General features: G+C 36.1%; 1 protein-coding gene and 1 pseudogene across 1 annotated transcript in view; one reads left to right on the top strand and one right to left on the bottom strand.

The window, feature by feature from the left end:
• Positions 1-18493, top strand: part of ST6GALNAC3 (ST6 N-acetylgalactosaminide alpha-2,6-sialyltransferase 3) — a 636206-nt gene that overhangs the window by 616573 nt on the left and 1140 nt on the right. The window lies entirely within an intron of this gene.
• Positions 13524-17546, bottom strand: LOC130840426 (60S ribosomal protein L29-like; annotated as a pseudogene).

Here is an 18493-nt window from a genome sequence, read left to right as displayed (position 1 = left end):
AGGTATCACTATATGTGCTGTGTCTGTCAATTAAAAAATGTCTTTAAAATTATACAATTACACTATTACTAAGGTTTTTTTGTTTATTTTTTTTGTTTTGTTTTGGCTGCACTGCACAACTTGCAGAATTTCAGTTTCATCAACAGGGATTGAACCCAAGCCAGGGCAGTGAAAGTGTCGAATCCTAACCACTAGACCACCAAGGAACTCCTTATTAATAAGTTTTGAAAGAAAACTTATTGAATACACAAAAAGGCACAGAAACAGAGCAACAGAGCATAAACTAGATATTAATGTAGTAAATATTCATTATGAGAGGTATAATTATATCATATGGGAGGAAAATATTATATTTGCTTGCAAAACAATAAAGTACTATACAGAAGACAAAAAAAGGAAAATGTCCATAAGCAGATGAAGTTGTGTGACAGGTTTTTGCTGTAATTAGTGTAAAATAATTATCCGTCATACATCAAGCAATAAACTGAGAGTAGAACTTCCCTAAACCCTCGAAAGACTCACAAATCCTTCTGTACAAGTAAAGACTAATTCATGCAGGATGCAAGACTATTGTTAAGGCAATGTCAGAATTAAATTGGCATCACTTTTTTTCTTTCTTAGTAGAAAATAATGATGAGTCTTAACAACTGAGAAAAAATTACAGGCTCAATGTAAAGTAATATGAATTCTAATAATACTCATTGTCATAGTAGAAAAATGACAGCTGAGTCTCATTATAATTCTTTTATATATGTAATTTAAATTTATTTATTTATTTATTGGCTGCTTTGGGTCTTGGTTGCTGTGCAGGCTTTCTCTAGTTGCAGAGAGTGGGGACTACTCTTCATTGAGGTGTGCAGGCTTCTCTCGGTGGCTTCTCTTATAGAGCACAGGCTCTAGGCACAAGGGCTTCAGTAGTTGTGACACACAGTCTCAACAGTTGTGGCTCATGGGGCTCAGTAGTTGTTGCACATGGGCTTAATTTCTCCACGGCATGTGGGATCTTCCTGGACCGGGGATCGAACCTGGGTCCCCTGCATTGGCAGGTGGATTCTTAACCACTGTGCCACCAGGGAAGTCCTCTTTATAATTCTTTTATTTCTTTTTCCTGCCTTATTGTGCTGGCTGGGATCTCCAACAAATACTAAAAGAAGGGAAGGTGGAAGCCTTTTTTCTTTTACTGATTTTAAAGGCAAAGCCTTAAAAATTTCACTTCAAACATGAAGTTTCAAAAAAAATTGTTGTAAATATCTTTATGGGTTAAGAAACTTCTCAGTTGGGAATGACATATACACACTACTGTATATAAAATAGATAACTAATAAGAATCTGCTGTAGAGCCCAGGGAACACTATTCAGTACTCTGTAATGATCTATATAGGTAGAACCTAAAAAAAAAAAAGAGTGGAGATATACAGACATATATATATAGATATACAGACATATATATATACACACACACACACATATATATGTAAAACTGATTCACTCTGCTGTATGGCAGAAACTAATACAACATTATAAATCAATTATACTCAAATAAAAATTAATTAAAAAAAGAAACTTCCCTAGTTTGCTTAGAGTTTCAATCATAAATAGGTGTTAAGTTTTGTCAAACAATTTTTCTGCATCTATGGAGATAATCATGTGGGTTTTTTCCTCTCATCCATTGATGTGATAACTTACATTCATTAACTTTTCTAATGTCAACTGTCTTGAATTCTTAGATTAAACCCAAAGTGACCATAATGTATTATTATCCCTCATATATTGCTGGATTTGATTTAACACATATTTTGTTTAGAGTTTTTGCATCTACATTTATAGGTGACCTGTATTCTTCCTTCCTTGAAGAATCCTTTTCAGTTCTTAGTTTCAAGATTAAACTAGTCTCATAAAGTGAGTTTGGGAGCATTTGCTCTTTTTCATTCCTCTTGAATCATTTGCTGATGATTAGAAGTAACTTTTCCTTGAATGCTTGGTAAAACTTGCCAGTGAAGCCATTGGTCCTGGAGTTTGCTTTATGAGAAGAATTTTGACTACTAACACAATTTCTTTAATGTTTATAGCTCTATCAGTTTTCCTATTTCTTCTAGAGCAGAATGGTGAATATAACCCATTTATAGAACATAATCTATTATATTTATACTTTTATATTGTACCAGATTATGACCTATCTCATCTGTATATTCTAATTTATTACCATGAAACTGCCTATAAATTAATATTTTATTATCTTTAATGTCTGCAGCTTCTACACTTTTACATTCTTTATATAGTTTGTGTCATTTTTTTTGTTTCTTCACTCTCAGTCATCAGTTTGTCAATATTAGCTTTTTCAAAGAATAATTTCTCTTTTTAAATTCTCTACATTTTACATTTTAATTGTATTCATTAATTGCTACTTATATTTATTTTTATTTATTTTTGTTGATGTTCTTTGAGTTTATTTCACAGCTGTTTTCTAAATATAGTTTGGATGATTAGTTTCTTAATTTTTTTTTTACCTTTTTTACCTTTCAACATCAGCCTTTTTGTACTATACAGCTATAAAATTCCCTCTAGTTTTTGCTGAATCCCACAGTATTTGATATGTAGCATTTTAATTCTTGTCAGTTCCAAAGTGTTCTCTAATTTCCAATGTGACTTCTTTTCTGATCCACTGGTTTACTTACAAATGTATATTTTAAAATTTCCAAATATAATTTTAAAATTATGGATTCTTAGATTAATTGCATTGTGGTCAGAGGATGTCTGTATGATTCCAATTTTTAGATATTTGTTGAGTTTTGTTTTACGAGCCAGAAAATGTTCAAATTCTGCATTAGTTTGAACAGAATGAAATACATTCTGTGTAGTTGTTGGATGCAATGTTCTATATTTGTCCATTGAATGAATTTTGTTAATCATATTACTTAACTCCCCCCCCACACACAAATTAAACATATAAGTGTAATGCAATTGTCATTTAACAATGAAACTATATGGCAAGGACTACAGTGGTTTAGAAATCATGCACGTATAACATATTGTTCACGCCCTCAGGTGGTGTGTTCAAGTCTTCAACATTAATGTTACAAAATTACTGTCATAAAAAGAATGATGTTGATGAAGGTGTAAAAGAGGACATCAAAATCATAAAATGTGGGTGACAAGAGTAAGAAAATGTAGATTCTTTTTTTTAAGAATGTGTTTGAGCTTATATGACTATCAATCTAAAGCAAGCAGATATAAAAAGGGGTTAACACACTTGAAAAACAGAGTAACCACAAATCAAAAATATACAGATTCACGTACACACGAAAAAGAGAACACAAGCATAAAATGAAAGGAAATCATCAAACCACTAAAAGAAAAACAAAAAGAAAAAAAGGAATAAAGAAGAAACATAGAATCAACTGGAAAACAAGGTTTAAAATGGTAATAAATACATATTTATCAATAATTACCTGAAATGTCAGCAGACCAAATGCTCCAATCGAAAGGCATAGAGTGGCAGACTGGATAAAAAACTGAGAGCCTGTAACATGCTGCCTACAAGAGATGCACTATAGGGCAAAGGCTATGCATAGATTGAAAGTGAGGGGAAGGAAAAAGATATTTCATGCAAAAAGAAATGACAAGGAAGCAGGGGTTGCAATACTCAGACAAAATAGACTTTAAAACAAAGGCCATAAAGAAAGATAAAGAAGGACACTATCTAATGATAAAAGGGTCAATACAAGAAGAGAATTTTACACTTGTCAGCATATATGCACCTAATATTGGATCACCCAAATATGTAAAACTAATACTAACAGACATAAATAGAGAAACTAATGGGAATACAATAATATTAGGAGACTTTAACACCCCACTCACAACAATGAACATATCTTCTAGACAGAAAACCAATAAGGCAACAGAGATCCTAAATGATGCAATGGAATAGCTAGACTTAATTGATATTTTCAGGACACTACATTTGAAAAAAGCCGAATATACATTCTTTTCAAGTGCACATGAAACATTATCTAGAATTGACCACATACTAGGGCAAAAAACAAACCACAACAAATTTAAGAAAATAGAAATTATTTCAAGCATCTTCTCTGACCACAATGGCATGAAGCTAGAACTCAACTATAGGAAAAGAAATGAGAAAAAAAAAACAATTACATGGAAACTAAACAAAATGCTACTAAAAAAAAAACCAAAGGGTCAATGAAGAAATCAAGAAGAAATTTAAAAATACCTTGAAACAAATGACAATGAAAACACAATCATACAAAATCTCTGGGATGCTGCAAAAGCAGTTATTAGAAGGAAGTTCATAGTGATATAGGCCTTCCTCAAAAAACAAGAAAAATCTCAAAAAAAACACCTAACTTACCATCTAAATGAACTAGAAAAAGAACAAACAAAACCTAAAGTCAGCATAGGGAAGGAAATAATAAACATTAGACAGGAAATAATAGAGATTTAAAGAACAGAAAAAAAAAATCAATAAAACCAAGAGCTAGTTCTTTGAATGGGTAAATAAAATTGACAAACCTCTGGTTAGGCTCAGCAAGAAAAGAAGATAGAGAACTCAAATAAACAAAATAAGAAATGAAAAAGTACAAATATCAAACAATACTGCAGAAATACAAAAAACCATGAGAACACTATGAACAATTATTTGGCAACAAATTCAACAACCTAGAACAAATGGACGTCTCTTTAGAAATACACAGCCCACCAAAATTGAGTCAAGAAGAAATAGATAATTTGAACAGACCTATCACTAGAAATGAAATAGAATATGTAATATAAAAAACTCTCCACAAACAAAAGTCCAGGACCAGATGATTTCACAGGTGAATTCTACCAAACATACAAAGAAGAACTTTTACTGATCCTTCTTAAATTCTTCCAAAAGGCTGAAGAGGGGGGAATACTCCCAAAGACATTCTATGAAGCTACCATCACCCTGATACCAAAATCAGAAAAAATACCACCAAAGAAGAAAATTACAGGTCAAAAATCTTTGATAATATAGATGCAAAAATTCTCAACAAAATATTAGCAAGCCAAATGCAGCAACATATAACAAAGATCATACACCATGACTACATGGAATTCATTCCAAGTTCACAAGGATGGCTCAATATGTGCAAATCAATCAATGTGATATATCACATCAACAAAAGAAAAGACAAAAACCACCTGATCATCTCAATAGTTGCAACAAAACTATTCAACAAAATTCAACATCCATTCATGATAAAATCTCTTACCAAAGTGGGTATAGAGGGAACATATCTCAACATAATAAAAGCTATTTATGAGAAACCCAATATAATAGTGGTGAAAAGCTGAAATCCTTCTCACTAAAATCTGGAGCAAGACAAAGATGCCCACTCTTACCACTTCTCTTCAATGTAGTATTGGAAGTCCTAGCCACAGCAATCAGACAGGAAAAATAAATAAAATGTATCCAAATTGGAAGGGAAGAGATAAAATTGTCATTATATGCAGATGACATGATACTATATATAGAAAACCCTAAAGACTCCACACAAAACCTACTAGAACTGATAAATGAATTCAGCAAAGTAGCAGGATACAAGATTAACATACAGAAATTGGTTGCATTTCTTTGTATTAACAATGAAATCTCAGAAAGGGAATGTAAAAAAGAAATACCTTTTAAAATCTCACCAAAAATGTAAAATACTTAGGAATAAACCTGACCACTGTGGTGAAAGACTTATACGTTGAGAAATATAAAACATTAATAAAGGAAATTAAAGATTACTCAAAGAAATGGAAAGATATCTCATGCTCTTGGATTGGAAGAATTAGTATTGTTAAAATGGCCATATTACCCAAAGCAATATACAGATTTAATGTGATCCCTATCAAATTATGCATGACATTTTTCATGGAACTAGAACGAATAATCCTAAAATTTGTATGGAACCAGAAAAGACCTGGAATTGCCAAAGAAATCCTGAGGAAAAAGAACAAAAGAGGAGGCATAACCCTCTCAGACTTCAGACGATACTACAAAGCTATAATAATCAAAACAGTGTAGTATTGGCACAAAATCAGATGCATAGATCAATGGAACAGAATACAGAGCCCAGAAAAAAAACTCACACACCTCAGCAAAGGAGACAAGAATATAAATGGGAAAAAGTCTCTTCAGCAAGTGGTGCTGGGAAAGTTGGACAGCTGCATGTAAATCAATGAAGTTAGAGCACACCCTCACACCATGCACAAAAATAAACTCAAAATGCCTTAAAGACTTAAGTATAAGACAAGGCACCATAAAACTCCTAGAAGAGAACATAGGCTAAACATTCTCTGATATAAATCATACCAATGTTTCCTTAGGTCAGTCTCCCACGGCAATAGCAATACAAACAAAAATAAACAAGTGGGACCTAATCAAACTTACAAGCTTTTGCACAGCAAAGGAAATTATAAACAAAAAGAAAAGACAACCTACGGATTGGAAGAAAATATTTGCAAATGAAGCAACCAACCAGGGCTTAATTTCCAAAATATACAAACAGCTCATACAAGTCAACAACAACAACAACAACACAATCAAAAAATGGGCAGAAGAATAAAGCAGACATTTCTCCAAAGAAGACATACAGATGGCTGACTAATAGGCACATGAAAAGATGCTCAACATCACTAATTATTAAAGAAATGCAAATCAAAACCACAATGAGGTGACACCTCACACCAGTCAGAATGGCCATCATTAAAATGTCTACAAATAACAAATGTTGGAGAGGGTGTGGTGAAAAAGAAACCCTCCTACACTGTTGGTGGGAATGTAAGTTGTTGCAGCCACTCTAGAAAACAGTATGGAGGTTCCTCAGAAAACTAAAAGTAGAATTACCATATGATCCAGCAATCCTACTCCTGGGCATATATCCAGACAAAACTATAATTCAAAATGATGCATACACCCTTATGTTTATAACAGCACTATTCACAATAGCCAAGACATGGAAACTACATAAATGAATGAATGGATAAAGAATCGACAGATGAATGAATAAAAAAGATGTGGTATATATACAAGGAATATTACTCAGCCATCAAAAAGAACAAAACAATGCCATTTGCAGCTATGCTAAGTGAAGTAAGTCAGAAAGAGAAAGACAAATACCATACAATATCGCTTACATGTGGGATCTAAAATATGATGCAAATAAACGCATCAATCAAATAGAATTAGACTCACAGACATAGAAAACAGACATGATTGCCAAGGGGAGAGAGGGAGGGAATGAGAGGGATGGACTGGGAGTTTGGGGAAACTAGATGCAAACTATTACATAAAGAATGGATAGACAACAAAGTTCTACTGTATAGCACAGGGAACTATATTCAATGTTCTGGTATAAACCATAATGGAAAAGAATATAAAAATGAGTGTATATGTATATATATGTACAAATGTATATATAGCTGAGTCACTTTGGTGTAGAGCAGAAACTAACACAACATTGTAAATCAAACTATACCTCGACAGAAAAAAAAAGAATGATGTTGGGCCACTTCCATTATTCTTCTCCCACCAAAGCCAAAGCCAACCTACATGACATACAACAGATTTTGGAACATTCCTGTATTGTACTTACACAAGATGTTTTTTAAAAATCAGAAAAGTAGCCTCTATGTGTTAAAAGAAGCAACAACAAAAACATTAATACCATATGTTGCAGTGAAGACTATCACTAAAGCAGGATGTGCCAGAACACATGAAATAATGTATTTGCTATAAGCTGCTGAAGAAGTAACCAAACTCACGTGCCTTGAAAATGCAAGTATTTCTTACCTGACACCTGCTGAAAAAAAATTTCTCCCATCATTTGACTCAAAAGAAGAATTTGAATATGTAATGAGGTGGATAGAACTACAGTCTGTCATACAGAGTGAAGTAAGTCAGAAAGAGAAAGACAAATATTGTATGCTAACTCACATATACGGAATCTAAAAATGGTACTGATGAACTCAGTGACAAGAGCAAGGACGCAGATGCAGAGAATGGACTGGAGAACTCGAGGTTTGGGAGGGAGCGGGGGGTGAAGGGGAAGCTGAGACGAAGTGAGAGAGTAGCACAGACATATATATACTACCAACTGTAAAATAGATGTCACTGGGAAGTTGTTGTATAACAAAGGGAGTCAAACTCAAGGATGGAAGATGCCTTAGAGGACTGGGGTGGGGAGGGTGGGGGGACTCGGCAGGGGGAGTCAAGGAAGGGAGGGAATACGGGGATATGTGTATAAAAACAGTTGATTGAACTTGGTGTACCCCCCCCAAAAAAAAAAAAATAAATAAAATTAAAAAAAAAATTTGAAATTATTGTGCTCGCAGCAAAAGCTGAGATGCAGATGGCAATTTCCAGGACTTAAAAAAAAAAAAATCTTGAAAACTAACCACTTTGCTGCATTGCTTCGTTTCTAAATTTCAGGTTTAAAAACTTTTTTCTCAATTTGATGGCTGTAGGAAAAAATTAAAGGTAAAAATATTAGAAATAAAAATGTGTGAGGATATTACTAATAGCTTAAATACACTTCAGAAAATAGATATGATCTTCTTCAAGAAATACCCAAAGCTTCGTCTTGCTTCAGTAAAACTGCATCATCACAATAGACCAGATTTTCAGATTCATGAATTGAAGTTGAGTTGTGTCTTTTACCTAACTAGTTTAGTGAAGTTAGCATGTTACCACTAGAAAGAAAGGAATGCGTAATAAGCACTAGTGCCAACATCTTTCTCATAGAACCCTATCCTGGCAGAGTGGGTGAAATGGTACCTTGTTTCTTTCCCGACTCTAACTCAAGTAAGTATCTATTGCAAAAGTGCATTGCGGTAATCACAGTGTCACCAACAGAACCGGCAATGATCAACAGCACTGAGAAACAGTTTGTCATTTCAAATGTTTAAAACTTGATTACTAAAAATTTTAACACTTAAATTATGATAATTACATTTTAATAAAATTTCAGATTTTATTCTTATGCACCAGAATTGATTCTACTAGGATGGCATTAACATTTGGCCTCAACTTTGGTTGAATATTGATTTCTAAACCCTGCTGAAATGCACATTTGGTATACTTCCAGAATATAACTTAGAGGAACTCTGGAATGTGTGCATCCAGAAACATATTCAATGTTGTTTATAGCAGCACTGCTCATAATTTTAAAATTGGAAACACAAATGTCTATCAACATTAAGTTGAATAAATAAATTATAGTATATTCATACAATCAGATACTACATAAGGTGAAAACAAACTAGAGATAGCTCATTAACGGGGATAAGTCTTACAAACATAATTTTAGTGAAAGAATCAAGTCCCTGAAGAATATGTGTGGTAAAACTCCACCCACGTAAATTTAAAACCAGACATAATTAAATGTATGAGGAAGAGGCAGAGAAAGACACATGTACAGATGTTAAACTATTTCTAAAAAGAGCAAGGGAAGACTAATACACAGTTCTGGATCCTGCGTATCTCTGGGAAGCAGGCAGTGGAATGGGATAGTTGAGGAGCACTTAGGAAGATATAAGTTAGTGGTGGTGTTCTGGTGCTTGGGTTAGGTGATGAATTCACGTTCACCATATTATTATAAAATGGAATGAAAATAGCTACCGCTGCACAGACTGATCGTAACAATGTACCATGAACAAACAATTATGATGAACACAATTCTGTGTACCTGGAACCCATAAGAAAAAGCAGGCAAAACCAGGGAATGATTATCCTCCCCAAATCAGGGTGGTACTTCTTGACCTTGGCTACCACTGGTTAGTGAGAGAAGGGGCCACAACTGGGAGTCTCTAGGGTACTGGCCGCATTCCAGTTCCCGATCTAGATGGTGGTTATATAAGGATTCAGTTCATAATCATTTAGTAGACTGCATTTATAGGTTCCATATATATTTCTGTATGTATCAAATAGTACATGATTTTTACTTTTTTCATATTTATTGGAGTATAATTGCTTAACAATGTGTTAGTTTCTGCTGTACAATGAAGTGAATCAGCTATATGTATACATATATCCCCATATTCCCTCCCTCTTGAGACTCCCTCCCACCATCCCCATCCGACCCCTTTAGGTTGTCACAAAACATCGAGCTTGTCTTCCTGTGCTATGCAGCAGCTTCCCAATGAGCCATCTATTTTACATTTGGTAGGGTATATATGTCAATGCTATTCTCTCACTTCATCCCAGCTTCCCCTTCGCCCTCTGTGTCCTCAAGTTCATTCTCTACATCTGGGTCTTTATTCCTGCCCTGCCACTAAGTTCATCGGTACCATTTTTCTAGATTCCATATATATATATATATATATATATATATATATATATATATATATATGTGTTAGCATATGGTATTTGTTTTTCTCTTTCTGACTTACTTCCCTCTGTATGACAGACTCTAGGTCCATCTACCTCACTATAAATAACTCAATTTCATTCCTTTTTATGGCTGAGTAATATTCCATTGTGCATATGTGTCACATCTTTATCCATTCATCTGTCAATGGACATTTAGATTGCTTCCATGTCCTTGCTATTGTACATAGTGCTGCAATTAACATTGTGGTACATATATCTTTTTGGATTATGGTTTTCTCAGGGTATATGCCCAGTAGTGGGATTGCTGGGTCATATGGTAGTTCTATTTTTTGTTTTTTAAGGAACCTCTATACTGTTTTCCATAGTGGCTGTATCAATTTACCTTCCCACCAATAGTGCAGGAGGGTTCCCTTTTCTCCACACCCTCTCCAGCATTTATTGTTTCTAGATTTTTTGATGATGGCCATTCTGAGTGGTGTGAGATGGTACCTCATTGTGGTTTTGATTTGCATTTCTCTAATGATGAGTGATGTTGAGCATCTTTTCATGTGTTTGTTGGCCATCTGTATGTCTTCTTTGGAGAAATGTCTACTTAGGTCTTCCACTCATTTTTGGATTGGGTTGTTTGTTTTTTGATATTGAGCTGCATGAGTCGCCTGGATATTATAGAGATTAATCCTTTGTCTGTTGATTCATTTACAAATATTTTCTCCCATTTTGAGGGTTGTCTTTTCGTCATATTTATGGTTTCCTTTGCTGTGCAAAAGTTTTTAAGTTTCATTAGGTCCCATTTGTTTATTTTTGTTTTTATTTCCATTACTCTGGGAGGTGGGTCAAAAAGGATCTTGCTATGGTTTATGTCATAGTGTTCTGCCTTTGTTTTCCTCTAAGAGTTTTATAGTGTCTGGTCTTACATTTAGGGCTTTAATCTATTTTGATTTTATTTTTGTGTATGGTATTAGGTAGTGTTCTAATGTCATTCTTTTACATATAGCTGTGTACATGATTTTTAAAAAGCAAAAGCAAACATACATGCAGGCACACAGACACAGGGATACATTCATATTACATGTTCACTTGGATATATGAACACATGGAGGTAGGTTTTGGTGGGAATGGATAGTGGCAGTAGTCACTGGGGATGGGGAATCAGGAGTCAGCAAATCTGTTTCTTATAAGCTGGCAATTTGGTCAGGTCTGCTTACCCTCCATCTCTATAACTGATGATGGTGGAAAGAAAACCATACACGTAACGCCAGGGCTTAGAACAGCTCCACTGGACTCACTTTACCTGCATGACCATTTTGATTATGAAAGGTAAATTATATGACACATAACTTACAGTGATTTTCTTCTGCTGAACTAAAGCAACAAAATTTCCACAAGTGTCAGCATTGCCTTATATATCCTCTTTGCCAGTTTCACTCCATTATTTACTATTTTTATCAGTTCTATTTCCACTGCACTTTATTAAAATGTATCACTTCTTAAACCCAAATTTGAAAAAGAAAATAAATCCATAAGTCCACAAAATTAAAATAACTATATTATTGTGCACATTTTCTTTCCATTCACGTACATATTTTTAAACAGATGCAATCGTAATGGGGATTGTGTTTAAATTCAGCTTTTATCCTCAACATCATAGTGTAAATATTTTTCCTTGTTATTCATGGTCTTTATAATTATAATTTTAATGCCTGAATAATATTCCATAGACTTAATGTTGCATAATTTACTAAACAATTTCACAACTGTTTTATACATAGTTTCTCAGAGACATTTTTGTAGTTGTTATTATAAAGCTGCTACAATGAACATTTTCTTGCATGTAGACGTTTTGCTTCCGTGGAATTATTTCCTTAGGACACACTCCCCAGGGTGAGATTCCTGGGTTAAGGGCTATGACTGTCTCTACAGTTCTCACTTTGTGTTGCCATATTGCTTTCAAGAGAATCATACTAGTTTACAATTGTCACCCGTAAAGTACCAAAGTGCCAATTTGAGTGTAAGCAGCTGGCATGTGTGGGATTAATCATTTCTGCTATCAGAAATTCTTTCCCCAAGATAGAAATGCTTGATTCTCTGCCTTTCTTTCTCTTCAAAAAATTAAAACTTCCCTGAATATGGCTTGTCCAAAGTTTCTTCACCGATTAGACTGATCGTAACAGAAGTTTTGATTTGGCACAACTTAATGGAGAGCAATGCGGCCTCCTCCTCTGCCACTTGCTGTTTCTTCTGTAACAGGGACTCATACTGGCTGAGGCCAGACATTTGTTATAAGGAATCCGTATTGCCCGAGATTCCTATCTAACCCAACTCTATCTCAGTAGTTTCTCGAAGATATTTTTAAGATCTTCATTCCCAAATGGACTTTCTACGTTGGATAGCATGCTTGTCTGTCTGCCTAAATCTTGGACCTTTACCTTTTCTCTGCACTGCCGTCAGCATATCCTGTTTCTGTTTTGTCCTTTTAAAAAATTTTTAAGCATTTCTTTCCAGAAGAGCTCTTCTTTTCTACCAGCCTTTCAACATGGGCAGGGGTTGTGTGAAATTAACATCCTGTCATTGTCACTTTCTGTAGTTTGAATTTCAAAGCACAAGAACATTAGAGGCTAGAATAGATGCATTAAGTAAGCCTAGCCCTAGGCTCCTTTGTTCCAGTGGGAGCCCCATCCACTAGCGTTATGGTGACCTCGACAGGCTATTCCAGGACTCACCCAAAATACCCCTTCAGTGAGTCTGCATACCCGCTGGGGAGAGCAGAGAAGACACCAAAATTGACACCAGAAATTTGGAGGCAAATGTACCGTTTTCTAAGGTTAACTTCCAAGTGTGTATTCTCTCATATACTCTTCTTTTGTTCTTCCAACCTCTTTTTTGCATATTCTCCTCTTCCAGAGTGTATAGTTGGACTCTGTAACTGTCCAGAGCCCCTTTGGAAACAACACCCTTCATAAACCTATTTCAGCCATAAAGACAAACACTGAGCACTGAAAACAGTTTGCGCTGCAGCCATAGAGAGGAAGACAGACAATTTTTTTCTTTTCCTGCCTCAGGTTTATTTGTACAAATAGCACAGGAGGACACCAGCCCCACGTAGACAGCAGCCCAGGGGTTACACCAGTCCTTCTGTCCTCACATGGACAGATAAAGGTCTCTACTCCAGAGCCTTTGTGGGGGCCTGGGCACCTTTGGGAGCCGGAGCCGGAGCCGCAGAGGCACCTGCAGCCTTGGCCTTGCTTTGAGCCTTGGCCTGGGACTTTGGCTGGCAGAGCCTGAGATCCTTGGCAATGCAGGCACGAGCACGTTTCCCGAGTTTAGGGTGAGCAATGCAGGCAAATCGACTGAGCTTGCGGCTGCCTTTTGTTGGGATCTTGGGCTTGACCTGCTTGGGCTTTATGAGAGCCTTGATAGCTTCAGCACGTGTGCTTATGGCCTTGGCTTTGTTGGCCTGCATCTTCTTCAGGCCCTTCTTGTTGTGCTTCTTGGCAAAGCACATGTTCCTCAGGAACTTGGGGTCTACCCCCTTAAGAGATCCATATCGTTTTGATCAGGGTTTCTTGATGCCGTTTCTGTGCCACTTTCGGGACTGGTTGTGTGTGGTGTGATTCTTGGACTTGGCCATGTCTGTGTCTGGAGGGCGAGAGTGGAGATCAAAGCTGGGGGCTCCCCGGGCTGGGCCTACCTCTTCGCCCTGATCCAGGCCTGCAGATCCTGAAGCGCCTGGGACCAGAAGAGAGAGAGCAAATGTTATTGATCAAAGTATTTAAACGAGTACTTCATTGTACACAATGTTAAAATCCCAAGAGAAGGTAACTTAGCTTTTCTCACCTTCCAAATGTCTATCAAACCTCTGTCAGACTATGCTACAGTACAGAGATACTGAAACTTGCATTTCAGAAACCATATTCTTACAAAAAGCATCTACCCCACATTATATCCTAACATTTTTTCCTCTTCTCTGTTGAATGCTTAGGAAGGGAATAGCATTTTTTATCCTGTGTAACAGATGCACTAGGTTAAAAACACACACACAAAAGCAAAACTGTTTTTCCTGCTTTTAATCAACAGCTGTGGCCTTCCATAGGCTGGCTTCAATTTTAAGGACATTACATAATATAAGAACAATTCACAAAATGAAAATGGACATTGCAATGCTCCCTTTAACACATTATCACTTCTAATATCATTCTTTTGTGCCCATTTAAACCTCAAATTAATTTTCACAGGCTATAACATTTACCAGCAAGTATATGTCACCCTCATACTGGAACTTGCGTTTCTACCTGAAACATTTTTCTTTTAGACCTAGCTGCAGAATTGATATAACTAATTTCAGAACATTTGTATACTGACCTGTAAAAATCTCTGAGTTTTAGCAGATAATTCTCTGAGCTTTAATTTTTTGTATGGAGAATAAAACTTTCAGACTATGTTTCTACGTAAAGCGGATACCTGTTAACTAAACAAGTGGCACAGGCCTGGTTCACAGGACCCAAAATATCCTACAAAAGCAGGAAAAAGCCACTGGCAGACTGGATGAGGAAGTTCAAAGAAATAAGGAGGACACAGAGGGGAATAAAAGGAAAACCTGAAATATCAGAGAGAGTGCACAGGTGATTAGGGGCTTATAAAAATCTATGGCGTAAAGCCTCATTTTTCACAGTTTTTTTCCAAAATGCTAAATTTTAAAAATATCCTCCTATATCCCCCTATCATCAAAGCAATTTAGGTTTTGGTTCACAGAACACAGGCATTTCTGAATTCCAAGAAAAACAAAAAATTTGAAATACTTCTAAAGAGAAAAAAACAATCAACAAATTGGTATTTGAAACCGGGAAAGCAATAGAGCAATGTCTTTAAACTCCATTGTTTATCTACTTTGAACATAGATTTATTTGCCAAGCCAACAAATGAAGGAATATAATTTTAGAAACACAAAGATTCAGAAGGCATACCACCCAAGAATCTCCTCTGCCAGGATATACTTCGGCAAAACAAAAATAAATAAATCTAAGCAGAAGGAAAGCTTGGAATACAAGGGGAAAAAATGGTGTTGAAAGGAGCAGTAAGACAAAGAACTGTTGACATCTGTGTTAATTAGGTGTTAAGGGATGCTTCTGCTTCTGGTTGTTACAGAGTATCAGGGACTGGATGAGCAGTCCTACTTTAAACAACTGGAAAATCAGTCAAAAGAGATGGGACACATTAGTTTTCATTCATTGGACAGCAAGCAGTACAGGATAGTGCTGCCTGAAAGTAAAAGACAAAAACAAAAACAAAACCCCCTCAACAAGTTGAGTCTTGCCACTTTCTTAGTTTACTGCCTGGAGTGACTTTCCAGGCCTCTGTGCAGAGAGGGAGAAGCCAAATATCTCAGCAGCTGCTGAGCTGAGGAGACCTATTTCATATTGCAGAGATGTCAAAGGACACAAATGATGTCAAAGGGCAGAACACCAGGATGAGGGAGCAGCACAAAGACACAATCTAGAGATGTGCAGAGAGGTCCCCTTACATCTTAGTCTAATCTGCATATGCAGGAGAAAAAAATTTCCAAATCTGGAGAAGAAACACTGAAAGGGAGTAGATGGAATAATCCCGGAGCTCCCACAGTGCTGGGAGGAGTCTGTTCAAACCAGGAAGGGCAGAAAACCCACTAAGTATATAAAGCATTGGGTAGAGTCCTCAGAAGAGTATTAATTAGTAATGGAGCAAAATTAGCCCCTGAATAAAGAGTGCTTCTGGACCCACCTTTACAAAGCTTCAAAGTAAGCCTTGAAAGAATAAAACTTATTTCAAGTAATTCAACCACATGCCAGAACAAAACCCAACATTTAAAGAAATACAGCAAAATCCAGCATCCAACATTATGAAATTCACAATGCCTAAGCTCTAATAAAAAATTATGAAGCATATAAAGAATCAAAAAAAAAATACAACTCTTTAGCAAGAAAAAAATCCACTAGAAGAATGACATCAGCAAAAATGGTGGAGTCAGGAGATCTAAATTCCATCCTTCAGTCAAAGTAATGAAAAAAACTGATAAAAATTTTCAGAATCAACTTTTTCAGAACTCTGAAAATTAACCAAAGCTTTGCAGCAGTCTGGATAGCACTTACTCAACAAAAACAGCTGATTCTCAGGAAGAACAGAGAACTTTGTGGCATTTTAATTTACCCCATTTCCATCCCCTGCTTTTCAGCTTAGCAGTAGCCATGAAGATAACAGTTCTCATTCCCCATACCAGAGGGAGCAAAGGGGCCTCATTTAAAAGATTTGTAATTATTTGTTCTGATTTTGGTGGCTCCCTGGAAGACAGGCTCAAAGGCTTACTCCTTATCACCTGGTCCAATGCTAAAGTTGCTTCCCATGTGGCGTTTGTTGAAAATCTTTGCAGGCTAATATTTTAGTTGCTGCTGCCTAAGGTACAGTTGGAACAAACAATAAACTAACCAAAAAGCTTGGAAGGAAAAGCTAGAAAATGAGATGTTTGTTAGGGCTTTGTAAAGCTCCAACATATTCCTGGGAATCTCAAAGGCTGTGTGTATGCTCAGGGCTGCGTATGTACTCATGAGAGCAGAAGGCGCCAAGGTCTCGTTTCCTTCTGACCATAAGGCTCTGTGAGAGGAGGAAATAAAGGCTACGTTAGAGTTGTGAGCTACCTGGCTGAGTGTTGGAGTGCCCAGACAGGTACATAGAGTCCCTCAGCACATTCTGCACTCTTTACTGGTTCTAAGAGTTCAAGGAAATCTCTATCCAATCACTAGTTGACTACTAAGCTAATGGAACAGAGACTTCAGGAAGCAAACACAAAGTTGGAGGATTTATTTTTTTTTCAAAATAATTTATTTTATTTTTTCTATTTTATACATGATAACGTATATGTGTCAATCCCAATCTCCTAGTTCATCCCCCCGCCCCCCGCTTTGCCCCCCACCCCCTTGGTGTCCATATGTTTGTTCTCTACATCTGTGTGTCTATTTCTGCCTTGCAAACTGTACCATTTTTCAGTGGGTTCATCTGTATCATTTTTCTAGATTCCACATATATGCATTAATATATGATATTTGTTTTTCTCTTTCTGACTTACTTCACCCTGTATGACAGTCTCTAGGTCCATCCATGTCTCTACAAATGACCCAATTTCATTCCTTTTTATGGCTAATATTCCATGATGCATATTACCACATCTTCTTTATCTATTCCTCTGTTGATGGACATTTAGGTTGCTTCCATTACCCGGCTATTGTAAATGGTGCTGCAGTGAACATTGGCGTGCATGAGTCTTTTTGAATTAATAATTTTTTAGGGTATATGCCCAGTAGTGGGATTGCTGAGTCATATGGTAGTTCTATTTTTATTTTTTCAAGGAACCTCCATACTGTTCTCCACAGTAGCTGTATCAATTTAAATTCCCACCAACAGTGCAGGAGGGTTCCCTTTTCTCCACACCACCTCCAGCATTTATTGTTTGTATATTTTCTGACGGTGCCCATTCTAACCAGTGTGAGGTGATTCCTCATTGTAGTTTTGATTTGCATTTCTCTAATAATTAGTGATGTTGAGCAGCCTTTCATGTGCCACTTGGCCATTTGTATGTCTTCCTTGGAGAAATGTCTATATAGGTCTTCCATCCATTTTTTGTGATTGGGTTTTTTTTTTTTTTTTGATATTGAGCTGCAAGAGCTGTTCATATATTTAGGAGATCAATCCTTTGTCCATTGTTTCATTTGCAAATATTTTCTTCCATTCTGAGCATTGTCTTTTCGTCTTATTTATAGTTTCCTCTTCTGTGCAAAACTTTTGTTTCATTAGGTCCCATTTGTTTATTTTTGTTTTTATTTCCATTACTCTAAGAAGTGGGTGAAAAAAGATCTTGCTGTGATTTATGTCAAAGAGTGTTCTTCCTATGTTTTCCTCTAAGAGTTTTATAGTGTCCGGTCTTATATTTAGGTCTTTAATCCATTTGGAGTTTATTTTTGTGTATGGTGTTAGGGAGTGTTCTAATTTAATTCTTTTACATGTAACTGTCCAGTTTTCCTGGCACCACTTATTGAAGAGACTGTCTTTTCTCCATTGTATATCCGTGCCTCCTTTGACATAGATTAGTTGACCATAGGTGTGTGG

Source organism: Hippopotamus amphibius, chromosome 1, assembly GCF_030028045.1.
Source record: "Hippopotamus amphibius kiboko isolate mHipAmp2 chromosome 1, mHipAmp2.hap2, whole genome shotgun sequence".
Lineage (NCBI taxonomy): Eukaryota > Metazoa > Chordata > Mammalia > Artiodactyla > Hippopotamidae > Hippopotamus > Hippopotamus amphibius.
The sequence above is the reverse complement of the archived record's forward strand: the minus strand, read 5'-3'. Positions and strand labels throughout refer to the sequence as shown.